The following is a 23,342-nucleotide window of genomic DNA, read 5'->3' as shown; positions in this document are numbered from 1 at the left end:
TGGAAACCGTAAATGGATGATGGATCGGATTCGGTGTGGATGCAAGAAGTTAATGCATTCCAACCTTAAAGACAAGAATGTTTCTAGTCACAGGCAAACAAAAGAGAAAAAGGATTAAATTAAGATCTGCCACAAATCTTCTACATGTCTCTTCCCCAGAACACAAGGAAAAAAATAGAAATCTAGTGCTAGTGTTAACTCCATGAATTCTTCAAGAATATATATTACACACAAACACAAATCTTCACTTCAGGGGGAAAAAAAATCAAAACCAGTTACCTGGACTTGAAGGAAGCAGATTTCCCATCAATAAGTATCAGTAAAAACTGGTCTCTCTGGAGTAAGAATTTTCTTTCCTCTTTCAGAATGTTACACAGGAGAGCAACCAAACTAATTCATCGCTCTTTGTTTCCATCTCTCAGTCAGGGCTCTTTTTTGTGCATGTGCTCTATAGCAGACTTGGTTTACCCCAGCAAGCTGATGCCATTAGCAGTTGGAATGCATATTACTGGAGTTGCAAAGCAATGCCTCATTTTTTCTTGCTTTTGTTAATCTTGTAAATAATTCTACATGGATCAGGACAATACAATTATTTCAAGTTGATTCTAAATCAACCCTTTAGTTGATGCAAAGGTTCATTAAGAATAAAAAGCAGTACAAAGCATTACAGTCTCATTTTATTGTGTGCCACAGATTAGTTGAGGGGGGGGGAAGTGGATAAAGAAAAAAGATTCATAATGTTTACGAGAAGTTTTTAAGACCTTAGCAGGGCCAAAGTATCCTCATTTACAGTCTGTGCCAGTGAAGCCAGTGGGCTGCCTGTGAGCATGAAAGCAGTATTTGCTTAGAAAAGTCAAATTAATAAAACGCAGATGTGTATCAGCTTTCCCTTGGAAATAGCCATCTCAAACAGACAAGGCTAACAATTGCAACTGTTATAGTTTATCTAAATGGAATAAAGTAATTTGGAAGTTGGAAGTGGCAGGGTAATTACTATAACAAAAATAATTAATACAACACTGACCTTAAAAGAGTTACTATCTATCAAGTAGTTCATTCCTAATCTCGCCTACTTTAGAAGTAAAAACTGACAGCAAATTGAGGAATTACATATTGCAATATAGGCTTGTTGCAGATCTACAAATTGGGAAGCATCACAACCCTGAGCAGGAACAGAATAAGATCCAGATTTCTGGATAATCATGAAGACTGGAATGATAGAAATGGGATGAAACTTAATAGGGTACTAGTGCTCTTAGGGTCTAATAAAAAATGGCTACTCACCTTCGCATAACTGTTGTTCATGTTCATTCCCATCAGGAGTGTGAATACACATGTACCCAGCAGACAGAAGATTTTTCCTTAGCAGCAGCTTCAGGATCAGTCTGAGCTTCCCCTGGAGTCATGCCTTCACGGAGTCTAGTACCAAGCCCTACTGACCCATCACCCGCTCAATTCCTTCTTGCTGGCTACTCCAACATAAGGGAAGAAAGGTGGGTATTGCAATGGACATGAACTCCACAGCTTATTTATTTTAACACCACATCTCAAAGAACAATAGTTATGAGAAGGAGAGTAACTATTTTTTCTTCTTCAAGTGCTTGTTCACACCATGAGCGTCTGGTATAACAGGCCTTTCCAAACCCCCAGCCTGGCCCTGCCCACACTCCGCCCCCAAAACGCCAACTATAAGTGTACTGAGGCGGAGTGTTGCTGCCCAACAGTGCCTACCCTCTCCATGCTCTGGGGCTGAAGAGGCTGGGGCCACATGTTTGCCCTCTCCCTACCCTGTGGTGTGTGTGAGGGAGGAGGGGCAGGGCTGTAGGTGGGGCTGGGGGCTTGCCTGACCACCTCTGGTTCACGCCAATTCCAAATCAGGTGACTCACAAACCGAAGTTCAGGAAGAGGGGTCAGAGACGGCCACTGATTACACCACGAGGAGTAACGGTAGTTCGGCCTAGGAAGCCTAGTCCGAACTACCTAGTCCGTGCCGCATGTAGCCGCATGGCACGGGGTTCGAACGAGCCGGGATTTAAAAATGGCGGCGCCCGGCTTATGCAAATGAAGCCTGGGAAATTCAAATCCCGGGCTTCATTTGCAAGTGCGGTATGCCTACATTACCCTCCTAGTTCGAACTAGGAGGGTAGTGTAGACATACCCATGGTGATTAGGTCTATCTGGGGAAAGTCCCACCAATGGAAGATTGAAATCGCAATATCCAGGCCAAGGGGCCACTCATGGTCATGAAACAGCCTGCTGAGGTAGTCTACCAACTCCTTCTGTACCCTGGGAAGGTACAATGCTTGCAAATGTATTGAATGTTCTACACAGAAGTCTCACAGGAAAGAGGAGTGACACTCCCGTTGGCTGATATGGAATATCACTGTGGCTGATGCTCACTGACCCATTAAGTATGCCTGGAAGATTTGGCATGCTAGGCATACTGCTCTCAGCTCTCTGACATCAATGTGCGGAGCCAGGTCCGCCTGAGACCATAGACCATCAGTTCTGTGATTTCCTAGATGTGTCCAATGTATCCATCACTAAGGATGGGGATAGCTGTGGACTGGTATGAGGAACCCCTGAGGATACCTCCTGAGGGTCTATCCACCAGAGAAGGGAGTCAAGGACCAGGTGAGGCAAGGTCATGATCATGTCCAAGCTGTCCTGGGCTGGCCAATATACTGAGGCTACCCATGACTGGAGCAGTCGGAGTCTGAATCTGATGTGCTGCAATACATAGGTACCGGATGCCATATGCCTCAGAAGCTTCAGGCAGTTTTGTGCTGTAATGGGGGGAAACTGTAAGAGCCCTTGAATGATACTGGCCAGGGCCTGAAATATTGTTTCTGGCAGATATGCCCTAGCTTGGGTTGAGTCCAGTATTGCTCCTATAAATGCTAACCTCTGAAGAGAAGACACTGTTGATTTTGGGTTCATTCAAGAAGAGACCTACATTGTGAAAGGCAGTAGCTCTGATGAACCTGACCTGAGCATTCACTTGAGTCCTAGAACAGCCCCTGATCAGCCAGTCATCCAGGTATGGAAACAAACTACACCTGGCTCTTACGCAGGAACCAGTCTGCTGGAACCAGTAAGGGAATGATGGAGGTCAGAAAGACCATGCAGTGATAAGAGCAACTGCATCTCCTGGATAAGGAGCTGCTTGTGAGAAGGGTCCCTGAGAAGGGAGGAGGAAGAGAAGGCAGAAGGGCACAGAATTGGAGGGCATGAGGAGCACCAAGTAGTCTGAGATGATACAGGACCATGCCTGGGGGATCACTGGGACAACAGCAGGGAGGATTCATGAAATGGTGTGGTATGCTTGTCCTCAGCTGTGCCTTCAAAAGGGTAGGCTGAGAACCTGCAGACAGCTTTGGATGTCCCAAGTTCTGGCCAGAGGGTTGATGCGGCCTTTTCCTGCCACTTCTATTATGCTTTCTGGAGCTGTCTTGCTGATATTGTTGAGTAAAGCTCTGTGTAGGGTACAGGCAGAAGAGCCTGCACATAAAGACCCAGGAACTAAAGGGTGGCTCTGGAGTCCTTCAGGCTATTTAGCATTTTGCCTGTTTTTTTAGAAAACAGGGTTTCAACTTTGAAAGGTACGTCCCTGGAGTGTTTGTTTGACCTCAAAGAAGAGGCCTAATACCTGAAGTCAAAACCCCTTCTTCTGGCTATGGCTCGAGTAGCAGTACCTGCCAAGTCCAGTGCCGCTTGCAAGGATGCTCTGGAGACCAGCCTGCCCTCCTCAACCAGAGCCAGGAACTTAGCCTGGGGTGAACAACTCCGCAAACTAAGCCTAAGCAGCAGGAGCAGACACAAACTGGGGAACTGCTGTCACATCCTCATACTTTCCAAACTATTAATATTGAAATAAGGCAATTTTAGGCTGTTAGAAAGCCGATCCACTATCGCCTCCAGATACAAGGCAATAAATTTCACAACCCTAACTATTGGTAAGTGGGTCCATGATAGACAGAAAGCTATCAACTAAGTTTGATTTTAGAAGAATAGACAAAGAAAAGGCAGCTGTGGTAACACTGGAGGCGCACAGGGAGAGAGCTCTCTCAGCACTCTGTGTAATCCACAAGGGAAGTAGTTAACTGTACTAGGAATCTGTTTAGCACTCAGCACTATAACTTGCTGCACTGGGAAGAAGGGGGGGGCGCATGTTTTTTCATACCCCAAACCATAAGATTGCAGTGCAGACTTCGTCTCACACCTGCAGAGTAGCTCCAGTGCAGCAGTAAGTTTCTGTCCCTGTGGGCATGAAACTGATTTACTGAAGCTGTGCGCTACAAAAGCATTTTCCACAACAAGATTTTCTCTGAAAAGACAGATTTCAAGGTAAATGGGTTCCACTATCTAAAGCTTCCAAAAGATATTTCAAAGAAAGGGAAGATATAGCTACAGGAGAGAATCACAGACAAACCAGCTATATCTGTCCCGGGGTTTTCTTATCAAATATATCAAAAGGATTGCCTCCACAAATAAGAATGTTTATCTACTCTGTTGTACTTTTCTAGCTAGGTTGATTACATGGAGTAAGACTGGATTTTCAACAAACACCTACTTTACACACATACAAAATGGAGAGTGAATAATAATTAGCAGACTGTATTAGCACTAATTGGTAGCCTTGCAGCTGGCACTATGAACACAACAGCCCAAGAGAGCAAGCCTTCTCTCGGACCTCTTCAGAGAACAGTTCCAGGGAACACAATCCAGCATCTTTCACAAACATTAAAATGAATCAAATAGCTACTTAGGCTAGTTGCTATAGTGTCTCCATTTTGCACTACCTGATTCTCATCCAAATAATCTGCTTCTGTTTCTCAAAAGTCTAACACTGCCTTAACTTTTAGTTTGCCCCCGATTCAAACAGTTTTGTAGCATCTGTAACATCTGGGGGGAGCATCTGTAACATCTGAGCACCCATTGTACCCCCAAGTCCCCAACCAAACATTATCTAGGGACGGGCAACCTGTCCATATCTACAACAACAAGGACTGGAAAAGGTTTACTGCAGCCAACTACAGCTGGTGTATTCACCCCTTTATAGCCTGCCATGCAGGGCATATTCTCAAAGCATCAGGCACAGATTTAGATCAGTGGATCTCAACCTTTCCCAACTACTGTACCTCTTTCAGGAGTCTGATTTCTCTTGCATACGCCAAAGTTTCACATGGATTTAAAAAAAATAGAAAATTCAAAATGTCACGTGCTTAATAAAAAATCGGTTACTCTCTCATTTTGTCTATATGACATTTTAATTTATACAGACTTCACTAATGCTTTTTGAGATGCCTGTTGTAAAACTAGGCAAATATCTAGATGAGTTGATGTACCTCCTGAAAGAATTCTGCATGCTCCTGGCTGAGAACCACTGCATTAAATGACTAAATGCCATTTCTCCCAAAGAAAATTGTGTAGCTAGAACTGTCTGCAATGCTTTGAAAACATACCCAGCTGAGACTTTCCTACATACCAAGTCAATGACAGGCATTTTTTCTTGTAATTCAGCAATATTCCACTCTGGCTGATTATTTAGGAACTTAGGAGTGATAGGTGCTCAGCACCTCTGAACACCAGGTCACTTAACTAGTTTGCCTAAATACAGATCCAAGTTTCTAACTTTGGGCAACTGAGTTTCCAGGCTTCACAGAACATGTCTTGACTGAAGAGTAGCCTGAGTGATTGGGACCTGGGTGTGAGAAGCCACCTAGGAATGCCCTGAGTCACTGACTCCTCACTGGTGCTGCAATCCTCCCATGTGTTGCGAGGGTTTCTGGGGGCATCTCTCAAGAAGATTCTTAATGCTCCAGTAAACTAAAGCAAAATGCAAGACAATGTAGCACTTTAAAGACTAACAAGATGGTTTATTAGATGATGAGCTTTCATGGGCCAGACTCACTTCCTCAGATCCCTCAGATCTGAGGAAGTGGGTCTGGCCCACGAAAGCTCATCATCTAATAAACCATCTTGTTAGTCTTTAAAGTGCTACATTGTCCTGCATTTTGCTTCAGCTACCCCAGACTAACACGGCTACATTTCTATCACTATTCTACCAGTAAACTAAGTCACTCTATAATTTTTTTTTCTCGAGTGAATTGTGGGAGAACTCCTCTATGCATTGGGGCACACTGAGAGAACAGTGGGATGGCACTGAAAGATTATTAGAACAGGACCAATTTAGCCTGCATCCTCACTGCCACCGATTGGACAGATTACCAGCCAACTTCTGTGTGTAGCCTCAAATCAAGCGAGCTATCTCCAGCTAAAATCACTGCCAAACTCAGGTGAAAGGTTTGCGCGTGGATGGCAGGAGGGTTAGGAACAACTCCCCTAACATCCTCGGCTAAGTTTGCAGTAAAGACATATCAAGAGTTTGGGGATGAAAAGGTGATAAATAAAGCTGTAATTATGGGAAATCATCTCAATCTCTTATCTCTGTAATACAGACCAAATCTGTGACCAGGAGAGCAACAGAGAATAGGCTGTACACACTCTTTCCACTCCAAAAAGACTTCATTGCTCAAATATTTAATAGAACTATTTGTTAAACAATGGATTGAGTTAATAATTCATTCAGTTTCTAGCAGCACAGTCACCAGAGTAATGATTAAGCCTTCAAATTTTTCCTCGGAGAAGCTGAGCTGCAGGTGAGCTGCAAAGTTATAAAGCCGTGGTCCCCAACACGGTGCCCGCGGGCGCCATGGCGCCCGCAGGGGCATTTCCATGCGCTCGCCAGGTGCTTGGGGCTGGCCTGGCACCGGGCGCATGGCGGGGGGAGCGCCGGCCCCGGGCGCGCGGCGCATGGCGGGGGGAACACCGGCCCCGGGCATGCAGCTATGGGGGGGGGCCACCCCCGGGCATGCGGCTATGGGGGGGGCCGCCCCCGGGGCGCAAGTGTCCCCGCCCCCTGGCGCCCAGTGGGCGAACGGCCACGCCTCCTGGGGCCCGACAACCTTGAAAGGTTGGGGACCACTGTTATAAAGCAATGTCTTAAAGCCCACCTCTGCCATCAGATGCATACTATCAGCTCATACTGAAGTTAAGGACAGCTACATGTCTCTGGACCCATGAGCAGATTTGTCCCCTAATGATTTTATAATACATTTTAGCAAAAGTTTGGGAATTTTAAAATATCCTGCCTATTTCAACCATCACGAAGTGGGGAATGATTTAAAAAGTGACAGTGGAAATAGCTTTGAAAGGAAAATATGCAAACATTTGTCATCAAAAGATTAATTTGTTTCCAGGATGATGATTAGTTTCTGTTGGTACAGTAGCTGAAGTTAAAAATAGGCTAGGGGAAACAAAAGTCTGTGCTAAACCACTATATGCTGCTCTATTTTTTTGGTCTGATGAAGCAGACATCGCTAGACAAAAATAAGTATGCCTAATTTATGCAGTTTCCAATTCCTTTCTCTTTTTATTCATGTTTAAATGGAACTTACCTAGACATTTTAATTTTCATGTGCATTTATTAAGAACAAGTTATTTTTCAACTTTGTAATTCTTACCTCTTATTTAATCTAAGTTTCTTTGATGTTTTAGTATTTAATAAAACAAATACGTTACGTTCAAGCACTTAGATACCAATCAAGTTTAAAATTTGCAGTTATATTATGTTCTATATCCTGAGTCATGGAATTTGCTGCCAAACTGACCCCGTGATATAGAGCTATGCTCCAGAATGCAAATATTCCTCCCTGTTACTATTCTGTTTCTGGCACTTTCAGTTGTGCAGAAAATCTTCTATATCACAAAATAAATATGAAACAATACACATTGTCTTCCAGGCTAAACTATTAGCTCTGAGAAAGATAAGCTATCCACATACATATAAATGAATAATCAACTTTGAACCCTAATGGCAAAGTTACCTTTTTTAAAAACTCTCATAGATCATCATTTTAGCACAAACATATAGCTAAATCAATAGCTAACCTATCATTGTTAGGTGCAGGAGCAAGAGGGCATCTGATTGCTAACAAGCATTGCAGGAATAGAAAAAAATAGGAGTTCAAAGTCTACCAGTATTTCACAAGCTTCAGATCAACTCTGCCACTTCACAAATGGGAGGCAAAAGGGATTTTTGTGCCAAAATCTCAACTACCAACTTGATTCCCAACATCCAAACTAGCACTCTGCCTTCAAAGGAACCAAAAGCCCCAGATTTCTCCTCCACCAAAACATTGAGCTCCTTTCTCTTTGCCTTTTCTGTAAAACTTCTACAAGCAGTTTAAATTTTAAATACAAAATTCTGGAGCACCCTGGAGTTCTGAGATAGGGAAAGGAACAAAATCAATTTACTATGTTATTTTAAAATTTTAAAAGCTGACTAGTCATTCATGTTCATATTTAATATAGATAAACTTTTTAATTTATTGAAATCTGCAGCAGAATCGCAAAGCTGCTGCAAGGAGTGATGTGTCTACCAGCGGACCCTTTGCAAAATTTCAGCACAGAAGAAAAAGATTCCCCACTCTGCTGGGGAAAAAAAGTTTGCTCAACTGGTTGAAACTCAAACAAACAGAGTGTCAAATGTGCCTAGTGAAATATTTTTCCAAATATTTTTTTGTTATTCTGATTCTCTTAAAAACAAAAGAAAAAAGAGAATCAAGGAAATTAAATGCAAAATCCTATGTTAACACAACATGAAGGTGAAGAATTATATTAAATCAGTCCAACATAATGATGTTTAGCATAAAGACTGCCTCTAATCTATGCATCATTACATTAGTACAAGGCCAATAATTTAATTGCAATTGTCTTGATTATATATACTTGGTGCTTTAAAACCACCAATTTCACAAAGCAGAAAATGAGCCAAATCAATTGAGAGAAAATGTAAAAAGAATAATGTGAATAATAATTGGGAACTGTTTAAAAACATTTTATAAGCTGCCTAAAAGGGTGCAATCATGCAACTAAGGGGAAAAAACCTACCTGGCTTTTAAAAAAAAAAAAAAAGTGAAAGCACCTATACTTTAAAAAAAAAAAACACACACACACATAACACCTATGCAGTGTTGTTTGCAAAGGAAACTTACATAACACCTTCAAAAGATGAGCCCAGATCTTGATATGATAACACTACTAGACACTAAAAACCCTGTACTGAAAAAGGGACATTGGTTTCATGCCCATTGCAACAATCTGAAACTCACACTACCTCCGTGGGCTAACTATTAAAGGCCCACTTCAAATTCCTTTTGCATAACAACCTAATCCTTACAGCCCCCCATCTAAACCCCTTCAGTGCATCATTATCAGTCTACAACCAATCCTGGAAAACCATCTCTCACTCTCACAGGCCATGGGAGACAGGCCAGTCCTTGCCTACAGACAGCCCCCAAACATGAAACAAATTATTTCAAGAAACCACGCATCACACCTCAAACATACTCACTCAGGAATCTACCCCTGAAATAAACTCCTTTGCCAACTCTGGCCACGCATCTATACAAGTAACATCATCATAGCACCTAAACACATAAGCCATCACATCAGAGGCTCATACAACTGCACATCCTCTAATGTGATATATGACATCAAGTGCCAGCAATGCCCCTCTGCCATGTATATTGGCCAAACTGGACAGTCTCTACAACAAAGGATTAATGGACAAAAATCAGATCTTCGAAATGGTGACACACAGACACCTATCGGGGAACACTAACTAAAAATGGCCATTCTCTTAGGCTATGTCTACACAGAAGCATTATTTCAGAATAACTAATGTATTCCAAAAAAACAAAGAGCATGTCTACACTGCAAGCTATTATTTTGAAATAATGTCACGCTGAAGGACTTCTTACTCTGACTCTTGTAAGCTTCATTATATGAGGAGTAAGGGAAGTTGAAGGAAGAGTGACTGTTCTTCCTTTGACTTCCTGTTGCATAGACAGTGCCAAAAGCTGAATTAAGATATTTCCACTTAAGCTATACAATTGACATAGCTCAAATTGCGTAGCTTAATTTGACTTTTGCCCTGTTGTGTAGATTTTCCTTTACAGAATAATTTCAGGAACCAAGTAGCGAGAGAAACTGCAGAACTGGCCTTCATATGAAAATCTGACACATTTAGCCAGGGACTGAACAAAGACATCTCTTGGATGGGCTGTTATATTCGATACCCAAATTACATCAAAAGCTAAGTATCAGACACTTACAGCCCACTCTATTAGCCTCATTGAGCACTGACTATTTAATTCACAGATTTTTTTCTCCTCCCCTCGTCTCTTCTTTTTCTCCTTAATATATGCCCCTATGTGCCTCTTGCTCCATATTTGTCATCTGAAGAAATGGGTGGTGCCCAGGAAAGCTCATGATACTACCTATATTTTGGTTAGTCTCTGAGGTGTTATAGGACCATTCGCTTTGTAAGGGTTGGGGTTTTTTTAAGTTACAGACTAACACGGCTACCCCTCTGAGACAGCCTAACTCTTGGTAATGCCCACTCCAGCTCAAGTGACTTTCTACCCTTTATTCTTAACTATCTGTCCTAACTTGTATTTACCTCACTCTGATTACTTTCCCTAGCTCTAAAGAATTCTTCGACCATCAACAGAAATTCTCAACCAGGGTCACAAGAGGGTCTTCCAGGAATACATGGAATTCATCTGGATCAACGTCTCCCAATATAAGAGGTCATGACCCCAAGGGGGTTTCAGGATGGGCTTGGGAGGGGTCGCAAGTGCAGCACCAGTGTTTGGGAGTGGCAAACAGGACAATCCCTGAGGACCCCAAGAAACTATGCAACATGCTTCAGCTCCAATCTCCAGGCAATAGAGGTTCAGATTTCAGACTCCTAAAAGGGGTACAATAGTTGTGAAAGCTTGAGAACCACTGCATTAGAGAATTTACAGCAACGCAGCTTCACTAATACAGAGCTCTTTCTCCCACAGAGCATGGTCTAATCGAGCACTTAAATCAACGTAAGTTATATTACTTGGGGGTTGGCTTTTCACATCCTTAGGCAACATAATTTATGTTGAATTAATATACTAATAGTATAGTCAGAGCTTGTGAGGTCTGAAAGCTTGTACCTTCCACCAACATAAATTGGTGGAATAAAATCAGGAGAACTTGATAATATAAATCTGTTGCTAGTTTTCTACAGTTGTTAGCTTCTGAAACAAAAGGACAGTTGAAATGTATTGCCAGAATTGTTATACAATAATAAGTTTTCTAAAGTATGTTGGGAACCATAAAACTCCTACAAGTGGTATTGGTGTTACTAGAGGGAAGTGTTAGACGTGTCAACAACGCAGAAAAAGCAGAAGTGTTCAAGAAATATATTTATTGTATATTTGGGGAAAAGTGTCACATCATCATAATGAAACGTTTTCCATTCCAACATTAACTCAGGAAGCTGTTCACAGCAGCTACTAAAGTTTTTAAAAATCATCAGGTCCAGATAACTTGGATCCAAGAGCTAGCTAAGAAGCTCTCTGGGTTGTTGATAAAAACCACAGCACTAAGTTTGAAAGCCCGGGTCAGCTTATTTGGGCTAGGGCTATAGAAACGCAGCAGAGCTATTTGGCGTTTGGCTGAAACCTGGGCTCTGACACCCTCTCCCCCTGTGCAGTCTCACAGCCCAGACTCCAGGCTGGGCCCAAACTTCTATGAAACAATTCTACAAACCACAGCCCATGCTAGGAATAATCAGCTTCTATGATGAGGTAACTGGCTCTGTGGACGTGGGAAAGTCAGTGGATGTTATATACCTTGACTTTAGCAAGGCTTTTGATACAGTCTCCTACAATATTCTTGCCAGCAAGTTAAGGGAATGTGGATTGGATAAATGGATGGTAAGATGGATAGAAAGATGGCTAGAAGGCCAGGCACAGTAGGTAGTGATCAATGGCTCGATGTCAGGATGGCGGTCAGTTTCTAGCGGAGTGCCCCAAGGTTTTGTTCTGGGACCGGTTTTGTTCAATATTTTTATGAATGAGCTGGATAATGGGATGGATTGCACTCTCAGCAAGTTTGCGGATGACACTAAGCTAGGGGGAGAAGTAGATACGCTTGAGGGCAGAGATAGGGTCCAGAGTGACTTAGACAAATTGGAGCATTGGGCCACAAGAAATCTGATGAGGTTCAACAAGGACAAGTGCAGAGTCCTGCACTTGGGACGGAAGAATCCCAAGCATTGTTACAAGCTGGGGACCAACCAGTTAAGTAATAGTTCTGCAGAAAAAGACCTGGGGGTTACAGTGGATGAGAAGCTGGATATGAGTTAACAGTGTGCCCTTGTAGCCAAGAAGCCTAATGGCATATTAGGTTGCATTAAGAGGAGCATTGCCAGCAGATCCAGAGATGTCATTATTCCCCTTTATTCGGCTCTGGTGAGGCCACATCGGGAGTATTGTATCCAGTTCTGGGCCCCCCACTACAAAAAGGATGTGGACACATTGGAGAGGGTCCAGCGGAGGGCAACCAAGATGATTAGGGGGCTGGAGCATATGACTTATGAGGAGAGGCTGAGGGAGTTGGGTCTGTTTAGTCTGCAGAAGCAAAGAGTGGGGCGGGATTTGATAGCAGCCTTCAATTTCCTGAAGGGAGGTTCCAAAGAGGATGGAGAGAGGCTGTTCTCAGTAGTGACAGATGGCAGAACAAGGAGCAATGGTCTCAAGTTGTGGTGGGAGAGGTCCAGGTTGGATATTAGGAAAAACTATTTCACTAGGAGGGTAGTGAAGTACTGGAGTGGGTTACCTAGGGAAGTAGTGGAGTCTCCATCCCTAGGGGTGTTTAAGTCTCGGCTTGACAAAGCCCTGGCCAGGTTGATTTAGTTGGAATTGGTCCTGCCTAGAGCAGGGGGCTGGACTTGATGACCTTCTGAGGTCTCTTCCAGCTCTATGGTTCTATGATTCTATGCCACATGAGCCCGAGTCAGCTGATCCAGGCCAGTCACATCTGAGCCATAGGTCTTCTATTGCAGTGTAATTCTGACTTTCAATCAATTCATGGAAATCTGTAGAAGTTCCAGAAGACAGGAAGAAAGCAGGTCTGGTGCTAATATTTAAAAAGAGATGACACAGGTAATGACAGACCTGTCAGCCTGACATTAATCCCAGGCAAAATAATGGAACAACTAAAATGAGACTTGATTAATAAAGAATTAAAAGAGAGATTGTTAATGCTGGTCAATAGAAAATAGATCCTACAATATATCTTTTTTGAAATTACAAATATGGTTGATAAAAACAATAGTACAGATGTAATATACTTAGATTTCTGGAAGGTATTAGATTTTAAGAAACTAAAATGACACAAAATCGGCATGTACACTGTAAACATACTAAAAACTGGTTGCATGATGGGTCTCAGAACACAACTATAAATCTTGTGGGGTCCTGTAGGGATTGGTTCTTGGCCTTATCACATTCATCTGTGAAAAAGATTGATGATGTTTAGGTTGGGCTTAGCTAACATGCACTGCTCACCCAGCCCAGCCCAATATTTAACAGGTTAACTAAACAAACAGGATTTTACATCCTTACTGTCAACATCTCAATGGCCAGGTGGCACTTCCTGTCTGTAAGCTTTGTTCCCTGCTCCAGTCAAGCTCCCCTCAGCAGAGAGGAGAAGCTGAAGCAGGAAGGGGCAGCAATGGATTCTAGGATATACCAGAGGATTTTCAGGACCTGAATCAAGCTGGGGCCACGTGTACCCACATGGAAAAGCAACTAGGCTCGGACTACCCAGCCCTGCAGGTTCTCAAGATCCTAGGTCTAAGCCCTAGGCTAGCACAATTACTGTGTGGATGTAAGAGGGGTCAGGCTAGAGCCTGGGCTTACAATGCTGTCTGGACAATGCTCATCCCAGGAGGCATACCTAGGAGGTCGACAAATGCCTTTGATGTCGACTGCAGAGCATCCAGACTACCACGCTGAGCTAACAAACAGCTGATCAGCTCAGCGTGGCAGCCATTTAAATTTAAATGAAGAGGCGATTATTTAAATCGCCGCTTCATTTTCCTATGCCGGGTAGTTTAATCTACATACCTCTGTCGCCAGAGGCATGTAGTCTAGACGTACCCTCAGTGTGGAACACTGGCCAATGAAGAATGCTACTCACAGTTGTATATTATGTAGGTCAGCTCTACAGTGCAGTGTAAAAAAATAATTAAAAAAAAAAGACATCTAAAAATTGGAGCCTAATCTGACTAAGGAGCAATGATCCTTCTCCCCATTCCTTCTATGTGCCAACTTTCACAATCTTCCAATCACACTGAAAGAGTCAATGCTGGATTCAACATAATGTTTTAAAACAAACTTACTTGGACTAAAGAAATAATAAAACAGATAGGCTCTGGGCTTACTGGTGAACTTTCATGGTTACATGCAAGTCCCCTCTGCCCCCGTGCTGCTGCTTTTATACTCTGATAGGATATGTCTACACTGCCACCCTACTTCGAACTAGGGTGGCTAATGTAGGCAATCGAAGTTGCAAATGAAGCCCGGGATTTAAATACCCTGGGCTTCACCCTCATGGAACGAGGTGTAACGGTAGTTCGAATTAGAAAGCCTAATTCGAAGTACCTACTCCGTGCCGCGTGTAGCCGCAGGCACGGAGTCCGCACTAACAGGGATTTAAAAATGGTGGCACCCGGCAAGATGCAAATGAAGCCCAGGATATTTAAATCCCGGGCTTCATTTGCAACTTCGATTGCCTACATTAGCCACCCTAGTTCGAACTAGGGTGGCAGTGTAGACATACCCATACAGAGGTAGCAATGTAAGGAGAGTCAGGTGGGAAGTGGTACACATGGTACACACACACTGGATCTCATGGAGCCGCCTCTACCTTTCCTCCTCCCACATGTAAACACACAAATTTTCAGCGGTTACATGTTCACACACACAAAAAAAAGCATTTTAACATCCCTAATTGAATGCTGCTGATGTTTAAATTAATTGTACTTACTGTAGAACTAACCATGTTAGGGCCCCTAGAGCCTTGGATATACATCTTTTAAAAAACAGCTAAGTCAATAAAATGATGACACCAATCCTTGCAATACTTGGAGCTCTTTGTAAAGACCCACTGGAATCAGGAGATTGCATGAAAATCTCAGCTTCCATTTTTTTAAAAGTTGCCAGCCTTTATTAGATATGGAGAAAAATCTCAAAAATTTGAGGCAAGTGCACTATAAAGGCTCAGAAACCAGAAAGCATATAAGAATTCAACATTTAAAAAACGTCATGGTTTTTAGGGTTCATAATACTTGGAACTGGACCATGAGAAAGGGGTAAGAATATTAAAATCTTGTTTATTTTTCATTGCTTGTGCTAATTTTTCACCTGTAACTCAGATTGGACAGATTTTTACCATCTCTGGTCAATAATAATAATGTCATCTGTTTCTTGTGACTGTCTAGTCCCAGTACCTATACTGTATGGAAATGACGTACTGTGATCACACCCCATGCCCCTAGAAGGTATCTGACTTAAAAACTGTAATCCTCTCCAGTCTGAAAAACCCCTTTAAAAAGGAAAAGTGCCCTAAAAGTGAAGGCACCATCACAGTCAAATGCAGAAATCAGGATTTCCCAACATGCACTCATCTACCTCAAACCATTTTGAGGGCAAAAGAATAATGAACCAACAGAGCTGTAATGAACATTTATATTTTGGATCTAATAGATACACCTGTACCGAGGACACTGATAACTAGTGGAGAAAAACTTGACTGTGATAGCCTCATTTCTGTAAAGAAATTTACACTCCTCTTTATCACAGTTTATCAGTGCAGGCTTGGCCAGCCATCATGATCTAATTAGGGTGCTCTGTAAGTGCATGTTTCTTAAAGCTATTTGCACATATTCATTTTTACAAGATCCCTTTAAAAGGGAGTGGTTTTCCAGAGTGTGGCTATTGCTATCAAAGCATTGTACAGCAAAAGGATAAACTAAGGCACATAGGCCCAGGTCTACAAATTTAGGCTCCACAGGGATCCACACAACTCCTATTGAATGCTGTAGGCAACTACACTCATTTGATGCCTAAGTTCCCTCCGCCTCACCAGGCATCTGGATGCCTCTCTTCTACCTAAGACGAAATGTCTCTGTTGTGTGCAGGGTCCAATCCAATAGGTTCTCAGCAGTAGTGTTAGTGCTTGTACCCACCTTATAATGGTCAGTCCCAGTGGTTAGAGCACGTGCCTGGAATGTAGGAGACACTGGTTCAATTGTCCCTTTGCTGCCAGAGAGGGAGCAAAGATTGGAACAAGGGTCCCCCAGCTCTCAAGAGAGGCTCTAACCACTGGACTATGAGGTACTCTGATGCGGGCTTGCCTCGGCCTCTCCTGTTGCAGCTGTTCCACTGTGGGTAAATAGCCAAAGAGTGATCCAGCGGGAGCACATCTTGGGTCTCCCACCTCCCATTTGGGTGCCTGAGTCACTGGTCTACAAAGTCAATTCCCCTCTCTTTGGGCCACTGACTTTAATTACTTATCCACAGAGAAAGTCACTGAGCCAGAGAATGACTCAGTAGTAGGCACATGACGGAGCCATGTAGTTTAGACGTACCCATAATGTACAGTCAGCCTATGGAACTCCTTGCCAAAGGATGTTGTGAAGTTCAAGATAGGGTTCACAAAAAAAAGGGTTCACAAAAAAAAAAAGAGAGAGCTAAATAAATTCATGGAGGATATGTCCATCAATGGCTGTTAGCCAGGATGGGCAGGAATGCTGTCCCCAGCCTCTGTCTCACAAAAGCTGGGAATGGGCAACAGGGGATGGATTACTTGTTGATTACCTGTTCTGTTCACTCCCTCTGAGACCCCTGGCATTGGCCACTGTTGAAAGACAGGATACTGGACTAGATGGATCTTTGGTCTGGCCTATTCTTATGAAACTCTGGAGGCTGCCTAGTCTACTTCATCTGAGTAAGAAAGGTCTCATGGAGCTGGTAACTGCTAATCACAAGACCCACTTGTCAGTTGTTCTAGCAAAATCTGAGACGTCTAGAATGCTAAAAGGACCTGTAAAAGCAATACACCCAGATCCTGATCTTTCACACACTTATGTACATTAGTAATTATATGTATAATGGGATTACTTACTTCAGTAGGATCAGAGCCACTAACAATTAAGTGATGCTCACAGGGCTACACGTTCCACAGAAAGTAAATGTATGATAATTAGCAGATCTGTATTTGGTTTTTTTGTCAGCTGTCCAGCACCACACAATGCAACAGAAATTCCAACAGTAAGAGAACAATGTCAAGTTAAACTTCATGTTTAAAAAAAAAACAACCAACAGTGATGCTAGCAACTTAGATTTTAAGAAATCTAGTTAATTTTTTCCACTGTTTAGGTTCTTGGGCTGCCTAATTTTATTCTTATCAAAAGCAAAGGCACTATTCACTTGGGTAAAGTTAGGCACAGCTGTAAGAGTTTGTAGACTCAGGGCTTTAGACTGTTCACTTATTGTGTTTGAGCAATGTAAACAAACCAATCAATTTCTGGTTAGAATATATTAGGAAAATAAATGACATATTTGATTTTCATCCACTATAGTAGAATGACAGATAACTTTTAAAACTAAACTGTTTCCATACATCTGTGTGGCATCTATGCATGGGAACTTATAGGATATAAACTTGGACAAAACTGATCTTCTGAATAAGCCTGTATAAACCTGCCTGAAATGTATAGAACAAGACATTTTTGAGCTGTAAGAGATCACAAATACAAAGATTTAAATCTTTGTCAAAACTGGTTCCTTTCGCACCCCCGAAAAAAATGTCTTTTTGCTTCTGACAAAGCATGAAAAATGTTATTCTAAAATGAGTTTATTGAACATTTGGAGACTGAACACAGAGACAAGATTATAAAGTATAGGAGGCCCCAGATTTGCGACATGATTGGTTCTGGAGGAAGCATCGCAAGTCGGGGGCATTGTAACTCGAATCCACCTTTATGGCAGGCGCCGTGCGCTGTTGTAAATACAGGCCGAGGATGTAAGTAAGGGATTTCCAGCCCCTTCTGCACTTACAAAAATGATTGTAAATAAGAACATAAGAACGGCCGTACTGGGTCAGACAAAGGTCCACTAGCCCAGTAGCCTGTCTATGACAGTGGCCAGCACCAGGTGCCCCAGAGAGGCTGGACTGAAGACAATGATCAAGCAATTTGTCTCGTGCCATCCATCTCCAGCCTCTGACAAAAAGGCCAGGGACACCATTTCTATCTCCTGGCTAATAGCCTTTTATGAACCTAATCTCCATGAAATTATCTATCTTCTCTTTATACTCTGTTATAGTCCTGGCCTTCACAGCCTCCTCTGGCAAGGAATTCCACAGGTTGACTATGTGCTGTGTGAAGAAGAACTTTCTTTTATTAGTTTCTCAGGCAGTCACATCTCGGGGGCCTCCTATATTTGGAAGTCATACTACACCAAAATTTTTTAACAATATTTTAAAATCCTGAAATTTTCATTTGTCAATTAAAGATGGGAGCATAAACCACAGATTGCACAAAGGTGGGAGATCACTCTGTCCCAGGGGGAAGCTGCACAGACACAGCAGTGAGGCTGAACCCACCCCTGCCAGAGGACAAGGGCCAGGCCTGCCCCAGAAACATCCCAGGAACCCTGCCCCTCTGTTCCAGGTGCACTAGGTATGGGCAGACTAGCTCAGCAGAGCAGGATCCAAGTGTGGAGGGATCCAGGTGTGGGTTGAGAATGTTCTGTGTGGGGCAATCTGGGTGCAGGTGCCTCAGTGAAGGATACAGATCTGGCTGGGGGAGGATCTGGATGCACAGAGGCTTGTTGGGGAGGTTGAGTGCAACAGTAAGGGCATCTAGGTGAAGGTGACTGGGGCTAGGTCTGGTAAGGATCTGGGTGCAGGTGACTCTTCAGGGTGGTCCAGGTGCAGGGGGCATGGGACTCAGAGGGACTCTGGGTGAGGGGGGGGGATTGAGGCTCAGCAGGAGGGTCTGAGTATGAGGAGGTCTGGGTGCATGGGGGGCAACTCCCGATACAGTGATCCTTCCTCTTGCAGCTGAGGAGCAATGACTTGCAGGTAGCACAGGAGTCAGAGCTTCCCATAGCTGGGGAAGAAACCTGAGGGTACATCTGACACAACCTTGGATGCCATGCAGGGGAAAGGAAGTCCTGTCCTCTCCCGCCTACGTTGCTGAACCGGACGCAGCATAGGAGCCACCAGCTGTGCCTTCCCCAGTCCTGCCCACTGCCCCATAGTGATTTACTTCTCTACCAGCTGCCCTAAACATACCGCTAGAGAGGATCACATAGTTACTCTTGTGGCTTCCCTTCACTTCCCCATCAAAGTGTCATTCTTCGGTGGGGAAGCAAAGAAATCTGTGGGGTACATAAATTCTGTGCATGTGCAGTGGTCCAGAATTCCCTGAGGAGTAATATAGGAAACAGCTTATGCAGTCTTACTAGCAACTCCCTATTAGTTGTCTCAGAGAGGTAGCCGTGTTAGTCTATAGCTTAAAAAGAAAGCTCAAAAAAAAAAAAAGAGTGATCCTGTAGCACTTTAAAGGCTAACAAAAAAAATATAGATAGTATCATGAGCTTTTTTGGGCACAACCCACTTCTTCTTTAAGTCCCCCCCACAATTAGTGGGGCATTGAACACAGGATTCACTTAAATTTAGAGAGGAGAGGATAAGAAATGTCTAACATTTGGAAATAAAAGGCAATTCATGTTTTGCATCTGTAGTGCAAGTTATGTCTGAATAAACTATGTCGCAAAGTCTGCAGCTACACTTTCCTGCACATATAAAATTAGAAATAAGAAGGGAGAGATGTAGTTCGCCATGTGAAATTATTTCAGATCCCATCCTCAAATCCACAAGCTAGAAAAAGGCAGAGACTTGCCATTCACAGCACCAAGCCGATCAGATCATTTATTTTAAATACCTCTAATTCAATACAATAGTAGAACTCAAAAAAAGTAGCAGATTACCATCACACTGAAAACTGAAGCGCTTTTCATCTACAGATGCAGGCTTATCCTGGCAAACTGCATTCATCCCACAGGCTGTTTATTGCCTATCCATGACCTAGGGCAGGTGTCTCAAACTCTCAGCCTGAGAGCCATGTGTGGCCTGAGCAGTTCCACAATCCAGCCCACAACGGCTGCAGGCACGTGAGTGCCCATGGCCCAGGAGGAAGAGAGGTGTCTGTACCCTTCTCCCATGTCCAGCCTCTGCTCTGCCCTCTCCCCCGTCACATGCCTTCCCTCAAGCTCTCCCCCCCCCCAAGGGATGCAAACTGAGGCATGGCATGGGTTGGGTAGGTCCTCCCACACTCACCAAGGTGGTAGGAGTCACGGGGAACGGAGCGGCACAGCAACTTCTGCTCTGCTCCATCACCATCTCTCAGGCCAGCTCAGTCGCTTCACTGCAGCTGTGGGAAGTGGAGCATGCCAGCCCCAGCATGGGCTGGCTTGTGAGATGGTGGCAAAGCAGTGGCTTCTGCCACCATGGTGAGTGCAGGGAACCCCAAATCCTGCAGCTAGCCCCAACCTGTCCAGTGCCCCACAGTCTAACCTGAGTATGGGGGAGCATTCTATCCAACAGACGGATGGGGTAGCTGCTGCAGAGCCCAGGGCATCTGCAAGGAGCCATCCTATGGATGGGATGTCTGCACACACCTCTCCCAAGCCACAGGGATGTGCTGGCAGTAGCACAGAGCTAGCAGCCGGAAGCTGCTCTAGCCCCACCACGCTACCTGGGAGTCCTTGGAAGAGGGGGTTAGACTGCCCAGGGGTAATAGGACAGGCCGGGAGGGGGGGGGGGAGGAGTACTACGCAGGCCAGCAGGCAACACCAGAAGGAGAAATGTGTGAAAACTCCACCATCCCCTGGAGCCCTGCCAGGCAGAGAGGGGTGTCCACTAGGAGGATTTAAGGACTAGCACTGGCCCTGAGTTTGAGACCCCTGGATGAAAGGACCTGGATCTACTACATACTACTCAAGCCATCTTCCCCAACTCTGATAATCAAATTCTGATAGAGCTGGAGATACGTTTAAAGCAAAGGCCTCTTCAAAGCTCTAAAGGGCTTAAGAAATATCTACTACACTGCTGTCACTGAAGAAAATGTTTTTAATCCACCTAGTTCTTTGCACCCCTCACAGTTAAGAAGTCTCTCAGCATTACATTTGCATGTCTAACACTCATATCATTAGAAAAATGCCAGGAAGCACTTTGTAGGCCAACAGTTTGTAATTCAAATACCACCAGCAAAAAAAGGCTCAAAGATAGTTGGAAAGTAATTTTTAAAGAACATAAGAACAGCCGTACTGGGTCAAACCAAAGGTCCATCTAGCCTAAACAGTTTGGTGTTATCCGCAAACTTTTCCACCTCACTGCTTACCCCTTTCTCCAGATCATTTATGAATAAGTTGAAAAAGATTGGTACCAGGACTGACCCTTGGGGGACACCACTAGTTACCCCTCTCCAATCTGAAAATTTACCATTTATTCCTACCCTTTGTTTCCTGTCTTTTAACCAGTTCTCAGTCCAAGAAAGGACCTTACCTCTTATCCCATGACCATGTAATTTACACAAGAGCCTTTGGTGAGGGACCTTGTCAAAGGCTTTCTGAAAATCTAAGTATACTATATCTACTGGATCCCCCTTGTCTGCATGTTTGTTAACCCCTTCAAAGAACTCTAATAGATTAGTAAGACATGATTTCCCTTGACAGAAACCATGTTGACTTTTGTCCAACAAATTATGTTCTTCTACGTACCTCACAATTTTATTCTTTACTATTGTTTCGACTAATTTGCTCGGTACTGAAGTTAGACTTACCGGTCTGTAATTGCCAGGGTCGCCTCTAGAGCCCTTTTTAAATATTGGTGTCACGTTGTCTACCTTCCAATCATTAGGTACAGAAGCCGATTTAAAGGATAGGTTACAAACTACAGATAATAGTTCAGCAATTTCCCATTTGAGTTCTTTTAGAACTCATCCTTGGATGAATGCATCTGGTCCCGGAGATTTGTTAACATTACGTTTTTCTATTTGTTCCAAAACCTTCTCTAATGACACTTCAGTCTGGGACAGTTCTTCAGATTCATCACCCACAAAGTACGGTGCAGATTTGGGAATCTTCCTAACGTCCTCAGCCATGAAGACTGAAGCAAAGAAATCATTTAGTTTATGGCTTTATCATCCTGGATTGCTCCTTTTATATCTCAATCGTCTAGGGGACCCAGAGGTTTTTTAGCAGGCTTCCTGCTTCTAATGTACTTTAAAAACATTTTGTTATTTCTTTTTGAGTTTTTGGCTAGCTGTTCCTCAAAATATTTTTTTTGCTTTTCTTATTAGATTTTTTACACTTGATTTGACAGTATTTATGTTCTTTTCTATTTATCTCACAAGACGTCTTTTTGTCCCTCACTGCTTCTTTTACATGGTGGTTAAGCCCCGGTGACTCTTTTTTAGGTCTCTTGCTATGTTTTTTAATTTGGGGTAGGAGACAGAATAGGGTGCCACTCTCATTCACAGATTCTAAGGCCAAAAAGCAGCCTCTGCGATCCTCTAGGTCATGATCTGGAAACAATAAAAGTTGTTTTTGTACAATTCTCGCACTACTTTTCTCCAAATACAGCATTCTTTTGGGCTCACTCTACTGAGCTGCTCTGTCCCGCCCTCCATCTGCAGCCACAAAAACCAGAGGGATCTGAAAAGTGGAGCAAATGTTGATTGCTGGGGTCAGATATTAAGTCCATTTGCCCCTAAAGGAGAGGCTCCAAGCAGGAGCATGGTGATGAGCACAGGTAAGGTTGCCAACACTGTATTTCAAAAATAAGGGGACTGTTTTCCAGCACCCCTGCCTCTCCTCTCAGTACTGATAGTATTATAATGGTAATAAGCAGTACTCACCCACACTGACCAGGGGGATTTCGTGCTGCTTTTTGCTGCACTCAGCAACGCCTGATATTGTTGCACAGAAATGAAGAAATAAGGGACATTCCCTTGTAACAAGGGGCTGTTGCCAACCCTACGACTGCCTGCACCGTCCTAGCACGGCACACCCCAGGCATGCTGGTTTCCAAGCCCTGCAGATGGTACGCTGAGCTTCCAGCCTGGACCTGTTGCAGGTCACCTCTCTGCACACACAGCACCTCTCCCGCCGGCAGGCCCTGGCAGCCCGGAACGTGCCGGCTCAGCAGAAGGGAATGTTTGCATTTGCAGCAAAACGCATTTTTAAGCCTCTGTGCGTCATCGGACTTTCCAGCCGCCTTTGGGCTTCGGCTACAGAAACGGGATGGGCCCGGCAGCCCGCGACTGCTTAGTCTGCAACACGCCCGGTGACTACCGCCACACAACCCCCTCCTCCCCC

At 43.7% G+C, this 23,342-nt stretch overlaps 1 protein-coding gene and 1 long non-coding RNA gene across 8 annotated transcripts in view; one reads left to right on the top strand and one right to left on the bottom strand.

Annotated features, from left to right (window-relative positions):
- The window catches only part of LOC106732793 (uncharacterized), a 63,908-nt gene extending 62,449 nt beyond the window's left edge, over window positions 1-1,459 (top strand). For all 3 annotated transcript variants that reach the window (XR_012904412.2, XR_012904415.2, XR_012904413.2), the window contains exon 4: window positions 1,321-1,459. This is a non-coding gene — a long non-coding RNA (uncharacterized LOC106732793). The remainder of the gene's footprint in view (window positions 1-1,320) is intronic.
- SH3BP2 (SH3 domain binding protein 2) overlaps window positions 1-23,342 on the bottom strand; it is an 89,273-nt gene that overhangs the window by 49,844 nt on the left and 16,087 nt on the right. The window contains exon 1 of one of the 5 annotated variants that reach the window (XM_006134706.5): window positions 22,883-23,027. The exons of 3 other annotated variants lie outside the window; for them this stretch is intronic. The gene's annotated coding sequence lies outside the window, so the exon portion shown is untranslated. Of the gene's footprint in view, window positions 1-279; window positions 1,325-22,882; window positions 23,028-23,342 lie in introns of those variants that run through there. One more of the 5 variants, XM_006134708.5, reaches the window with a different exon arrangement.

This window comes from Pelodiscus sinensis, chromosome 4 (genome assembly GCF_052426305.1).
Source record: "Pelodiscus sinensis isolate ZL-2025 chromosome 4, ASM5242630v1, whole genome shotgun sequence".
NCBI lineage: Eukaryota > Metazoa > Chordata > Testudines > Trionychidae > Pelodiscus > Pelodiscus sinensis.
Note: the sequence above shows the minus strand (reverse complement) of the source record. Positions and strands in the feature narration are given on the sequence as shown.